This window comes from Rana temporaria, chromosome 3 (assembly GCF_905171775.1).
Source record: "Rana temporaria chromosome 3, aRanTem1.1, whole genome shotgun sequence".
NCBI classification, from domain to species: domain Eukaryota; kingdom Metazoa; phylum Chordata; class Amphibia; order Anura; family Ranidae; genus Rana; species Rana temporaria.
In genome coordinates, this window is record NC_053491.1 from 312,215,573 (window position 1) to 312,222,357 (window position 6,785).

At 45.5% G+C, this 6,785-nt stretch overlaps 1 protein-coding gene across 2 annotated transcripts in view; it reads right to left on the bottom strand.

Annotated features, from left to right (window-relative positions):
- The window catches only part of APBB3 (amyloid beta precursor protein binding family B member 3), a 283,221-nt gene extending 277,121 nt beyond the window's left edge, over window positions 1-6,100 (bottom strand). For both annotated transcript variants that reach the window (XM_040344808.1, XM_040344807.1), the window contains exon 1: window positions 5,697-6,100. The gene's annotated coding sequence lies outside the window, so the exon portion shown is untranslated. The remainder of the gene's footprint in view (window positions 1-5,696) is intronic.
- Window positions 6,101-6,785: the final 685 nt, after the last annotated feature.

Sequence of the window (6,785 nt, forward strand, 5' to 3'; positions counted from 1 at the left end):
TGCAGAGTATTTCGCAGGGGGGTATGCAGAGTATTGCGCAGGGGGGTATGCAGAGTATTGCGCAGGGGGGTATGCAGAGTATTGCGCAGGGGGGGGTATGCAGAGTATTGCGCAGGGGAGGTATGCAGAGTAATGCGCAGGGGAGGTATGCAGAGTAATGCGCAGGGGAGGTATGCAGAGTATTGCGCAGGGGGGTATGCAGAGTATTGCGCAGGGGGGGGTATGCAGAGTATTTTGCAGGGGGGGTATGCAGAGTATTTTGCAGGGGGATATGCAGAGTATTGCGCAGGGAGGTATGCAGAGTATTGCGCAGGGGGGTATGCAGAGTATTGCACAGGGGGGTATGCAGAGTATTGCACAGGGGGGTATGCAGAGTATTGCACAGGGGGGTATGCAGAGTATTGCGCAGGGGGGGTATTGCAGAGTATTGTAGGGGGGGTATTGCAGAGTATTGTAGGGGGTAATGCACAGTATTGCAGGGGGTTTCAGGGATGGCTGAGCAGGGATGGATGGATCTGTGACTGCAATAGTCACAGATCCATCCACAGCGCTGCTGACACCCGCGCTCCCCCCTCTCACACTGTACCGCTCGGTACAGAGAGAGGAGGGAGGAACCGGCGTCATCAAAAGACGCCGGTTTGTTTACATGTGATCGCTCCGTCATTGGACGGATCGATCACGTGGTAAACGGCCGCTATCAGCGGCCATTTACCGCGATTCGTGATCGGCCGGGTCCTCTGGACCCGGCGGTCACGGATGTTCCCGTGTGCGCGCCCCAGGGGACGCGCGGGAGAGCGACTCTGGGAGGACGTACATTGACGCCCTCCTAGAGTTAACCACCCGCCCTGTAGACGTATATTGTCTATGGGGCGGTTACTAAGTGGTTAAAAACAATGTAAAAAAAATGCAGCATGGTCGAATTTTTTTTTTGTCGTTTTTCAGAAGCCGAAAAACGATGTGAAGCCCACACATGATCATTTTAAATGACGTTTTTAAAAACATTGTTTTTTTTTTCCATGCCGAAAAAGCATCGTGTATATGCGGCATAAGGCTCTGAATTGTAGGTGCATGGTTTTATTTTTTGTTGCCATTGCTAACCTTAGGAATTTTTGACAATTTTTGTGTATTGGGACATGTAGGTATGCGTCCTTCAAGTCTAGGGAAACTAGAAAACAGTTTGGGGGTAGTAAGGCTTTGACTGAATATATTGAGTCCATCCTAAATCTTTTGTAGGTTATGAACACATTCAGGGGTTTGAGGTTTAGGATTGGTCTGACCTTCCCCATGGGTTTTTGTACTCCGAATATGTGGTAGTAAAACCCTAGTCCTCTTTCTTCCTTGGGCACCTCTGTGATTACTTCCCATTTCCCCGAGATCCTCTATGGCTCTCATTAACCCTTCGGCTTTTCCTTTGTTTTTTGGAAGTTTGGTTAAGTACAATCTGTTTGGGGGTGGTTTTGAGAACTCCAGGTGATATCCGTTCCTTATTCTCAAAATAAAATAGTTGGTTGTTATCTTTTCCCATTGCGGGAGGAAGGCCCCCAGTCTTTCTCCTACTGTGACCAATTTGTAATTTCTTGTCGTAGGTTTGTTCAGGAAGACGAAAAATCGCTCCTCCTTTGCCTTTCCCCTTCGGGACCCAAGGCCTTTTTTGGTTATCTGTCTTGGGTGTTGAATAACGGGGACCTTTTGGGACCCAAGTTGTACTTTTTTGCCTCCTTTTGTTCTTTTGCGGCTGACTCCAGGGCGCTTTGCGTTTCAGCGGAAATGCCTTCCTTTTATCCGCTGTACGATCTAGCACCTTCTCCAACCCTGGCCCAAATAGCAAGTCCCCTGTAATTGGAATGCCACATAATTTGGTTTTAGACGCGCAGTCCCCCTGCCATGTCTTTAACCATAGGGACCGTCTTGTGGAGTTGGTTAGTGCGGATGACCTGACTGCCATCCGTACTAGTTCTGCTGAGGCATCCGCGATATAGGCTATGCCTCGCAGCAGTGTGGGAAAGGAGGATAGAATTTGCTCTTTCGCAGTTCCTTCCTCAATGTGTGCCTGGATCTGGTTTAGCCAGAACTCCATATTTCTGGCCAGCACCGTGACTGCCATTGCTGGCTTTAAACTTCCCAGTGTGGAGTCCCATGATTTTTTCAATAATGAGTCCATTCTTTTATCCATTGCTTCGGTTTAGTTGCCCATATCCTCAAATGCTAAAGCCGTATGCCTTGATACTTGTGAGAAGGCGGCATCTAGCTTTGGAGTTTTGTTCCATATTGAGGATGGATTGTCTGAGAATGGAAATCGTCTTTTTAAGGTTTTAGAAAAAAAAGGTTTTCCTCTCTGGTTCTTGCCATTCTTTTTTGATCTCTTCTATTAATACTTTGTGAACTGGAAAATTCTTCTTTTCCTGTTCTCCTAATCCCTCATACATCTGGTCATGCAGAAATGGGGTTCTTTTCTCTGTCTGTATACCTAATGTGGTATAGATGGCTCTCAAGAGGTGATCGACATCCTCCAATGAGAGTTTATATCGGGATGGCTTTCTGGAATCACTTTCCTGAGCCTCTTCCTCTGATTCTTGGGAACCAGACACTGTGCTGTCAGGTTCCTCTTCTGCCTCCTCTCTAGGAGTTACTGAAGGGCCTGCACTGGTGGAAGGCATTATCTCCGGAACTTTAACCGCTGCCTGCACTGGAGGGGAAGCCGACTGAAGCTGCGGGATCTGAAATCCTTCAAAGAATGTTTTAAAGGATTCAAAGGTGTTGGATAATTCTTTAACAGATGATGCTAGCTCACTCTGTTCTGAAGTATGTTCCTGTACTAGTTTGCTGATACAATCACTACATATAGCTTTCCTCCAAGAATCTCTAAGTGTAATTTTGCAGGACGGGCATTTCCTCTTTGAGCTGTGAGTAGGCCTATCTTTGTCAGTTTTCTGAAAGACATAAGGGAAAAGACACCCCGCGGTTAGTACCGTACCTTCCTCCTGCCCACGGCAAGTGCGCAGTGCTTTTATACGGGCTTGCCTCACTAGGGGCCCTATGAAACACCCTCTGACACTGAGGGCTTTGGCTCTCCCCCCCCCTCACTTTTTTTCCTGGGCGAGGGGAGGGGTGGTGGGTTTAGGATAGGGGAGGTCCACCCTAGGTTCCCCTTACCTTAGAATGGCTGGAGCTGGTCTCTGCTGGAGCAGTTTCCCTTCCTTCTGCCTCCAACATGATGTGTCACCAGCGGTGCTTTTGCTGTCTCTACAGCATTTGCAGCTCCCTCCAGCCTCTGCCTGGCTCCATTTTCAAAATTTGCGTCCGGAACCAGAAGCTGTGAACCCAGAAAGTGCACGCCCCCGTCTGCCGGACATGACGTCATCTGCCGTTGGCCCCGTGCGGTCCCGATACCTGGCGTGGCTACGCTTTGGAATCCCCTTCCTGCTTCTGCCACACACGCTGCTGAGGCATGGGGCGCTGGCTGTGCACCTCTCCCCACCGCACTCGGTGCAAAAACGGAGCCCCCCCCGACCTACACCTGCACTCAGGGATGTGAGGGCGGCAATCTTCACCAGGTTAGTGACCTGGCCTGTCCCAGGAGCCTCTGCTCCCTTTCTGAACATGTCTGAACATGTCTGCCTGAGCCTCCTTTGGCTCTCCTGGCTTGGTTCCTATGGTGTCTCCCCACAAACACAAAATAACTGAGGAGCCAGCAGGGGAGGAGGAAATTTATAGAAGGCTGGCGCGGTGTTTCCTACAGAGGGGAGGAGCCAAGGTCTCTCAGGTGGCTGTCCTGAAAGACGATTAGGGGAAAAATATATATTTGCATCCAAAAAAAAAAAAAAAAAACCCACACATCACAAATTAGGGCAAAAAAAATAAATAATAAAATGCAGAGTCAAATTCTCTTATAAACACCTATCTATAAAATATAAAAGGTTATTAAAACAAAATCAATGTCAGTGCATTCGTCTGCTTGTGGGGAAAAAAAACGTATCAACTGCTGCAAATGAGTACTTGTCTACACAAGCCTCTACTATAACTTTCCTTTAAAATCCTTCACAACTAACATCCACACCTACTGAATATTTCTGACCTCATCCATAAATATTCCCCAAAGCACCCTCTGTTCCCTCAAATACCTATTAATATTCTAATGACTTGTATTTTTATCTTCTGCAAAGCTACAGATCTGTGGAATTCTTATTTAGTGCAGCTTAAAGTAAAACTCTTTTATGTTTTTAATCTCCCCCCCCCCCCCTAATTTTTTTAATGCTTGTAGGAAAAAAAAATATAAAAAAAAAACAAAAAAAAACATAAAACAAGGTACAATGTACCACACCAGATATACATGTGTGAGTGATACAAATACAACAACATGTACTTCCACACAAAGAGTCCACCAAGTCCATATGGGTGTGTAATAGAAGAAAGAAAGCCTTGGGCTTCATGCACACAAGTGTTTTTTTTTTTGTAAGCTCCCAGAAACTATGAGCATTATTGTTTCTGCTCCCAAGCGCGTTGTCCTATGTGTCAATGCACGCTATTTAATGCTAGAAGCATTTTTTAAGCTTCAAGTGTTTAGGATCAGGAAAAAAATTGTATTTGTAGAGTTTTTGGAAGCGTTTTTCTAGCAGAAAAAAAAAAAAAAAAAACAACACACTAAACACTCCCCAAAAAAAACAAAACAAAAAAAAAAACAACACAAATTTCTTTGTGTACTGTAAAAAGCTTCTAAAAAACTACCACAAAAACACAATTATCAGCATTTTTCATCCAGCGTTTTTTGAGCTTATAAACGTAAATGAATGCAGCCATCACATCTAAAAGGCCCATACACATGATCAGAAAATCAGACGAAAAAAAAAAACACTTTTGTAGTGATTGCATGATAATCTGTTTGTTCGTCTCTCGAAAGATGTGTACTATCATGACAGTTCATCCGAATGGACAAATACAATTTTTTTTTTAATATATATATTTTTTTTAGGGATACTAAATGTTTAGTTTTAAAAAATAAGATAACAAACGTCATACAGTTCGTTTTGCACAGAGTGGCCCCAATCGTCCTCTTCTGGGGTCCCACGGCGGCTCCTCCCCGCAATAGCCAACTCCCTCTGGAAAGCTTTCTTCCGAGGGAGATACCTTGCGGGCGTGCTCTCGCATGATACACTCAGCATACATAGCCGCCGAGTGTATGACTCAGCCCCGGCCCCCAGCAGCAGCGTCATTGGATTTGATTGACAGCAGTGGGAGCCAATGGCTGCTCTGCCATCAACCTATCCAATTAAGAGCCAATAAGCCATGGGGAAAGCGACGTGGGATCACGCCCACACAAATTCGGGGCTCAAGTAAGTAAAATGGGGGCTCGGGGGGGGGGGGGTAGACACAACTTTTGTCTTGTATGATACCAGATTGTAGTTTATATCCACAAATACAATACATCACTTCGGAATTTTGGTTCTGTTGTGCAAAAAAAAAATCATAGCTTTAGTAACCTCTGCATTTTAGATATGATTATGTAAAACTGAGTTGCGCTCATATAACGTGAATAATCACAAGAAATAAGTGAAAAAAATGTTTTTGATGGAACACAATTTTGTAAACGATAAATGCAATGAGGTAATAGAATCCAGATTCCTTCCACCTTCACCAAGAAAGAGAAGGGGGGTGTTCTCAAATCAAAAGAATCCCACTCAATATGTGGGAACCCTTACCCAAACTGGTGGACCCCCTGAGATGCAAGGTCATGTACGCCAGCAGATTTTGCCCTCTGCAGTCTAATGGTCCTCAGTATTCCTGGAATCCTTCTGCTACAGCCAGAAATTCTCCACAGTATCCCAATTGGAGGAAACAGAGAATCTGGTCTGGGGGTGCGCACTCTTGCCTTTTGGACCTCCTATCTACAACCAGTGACAAGTCAGCTTAGCGCAATCTCTACTTAAAAACAGACAGTCTCTGTCCCAGGAAGGTGTCTCAGCATGGGTGGCAGCGCTGTGTAGGAGATTCTGGGCCAGCCATCAGTTAAGAAACATGTGGTGTAGTAACAGGAAGAGCTGCAGTTTTGTCAGAACCAGCATGGAATGCGGGACCCGGAAGTGACATCAGAGTGGGCGTGACACGTTTCAGAGCATGCCCATTAGCTCCTTCTTCATGCAGGTCTTATACTAGATATGAGACTAGTATGCAATATTTGTACCATTATCTCAGGCATAAGAACAGCTAAGCTGCAATATAATTAATGTGCGCTTTTGGGTTAAATACTGCTTTAAGATTGCATTGCTGTTGTCACTTTCATAGGTGGGGAGGGAGCTCTGCTTTAGCCCAAGTTCACAATGAAATGTGGGTTTGAAATCGCTGACTTCAAACCGCCATTTCGGTCCGGGCGGGGGGGGGGGGGGGTGTGGCGATTTCAGAGACATCTGTGCGGGTACCTGCACAGAGGTCTATTGAAATCGCACCCAAAGTTGCCAGAAATTGTGTAGAAACTACTTCAGGTTTTTTTAAACCACCAGTAATTGCAGATTTCAACTAATTGCTGTTTGGACACAACACAGTCCGGTACAGGAAGATTTTTCTGTTTTGACACTACAGCGGCTAACAAGGGCAAAGTTGTTACCGCCTCGGAGACGGCCATTTTCTTGGTTAGTATCGGAGCGAGAAACAATCTCTGCTCATAATATCATGCAGCGGGCTGTAAACGGTTGCCAGTGTTGTGTCCAAACAGCAATTTGTCGAAATTTACAATTACTGATCGTTTAAAGAAGCCGAAGTGAGGTGATTGGAGTTTCTGACGCGTTGGTTAA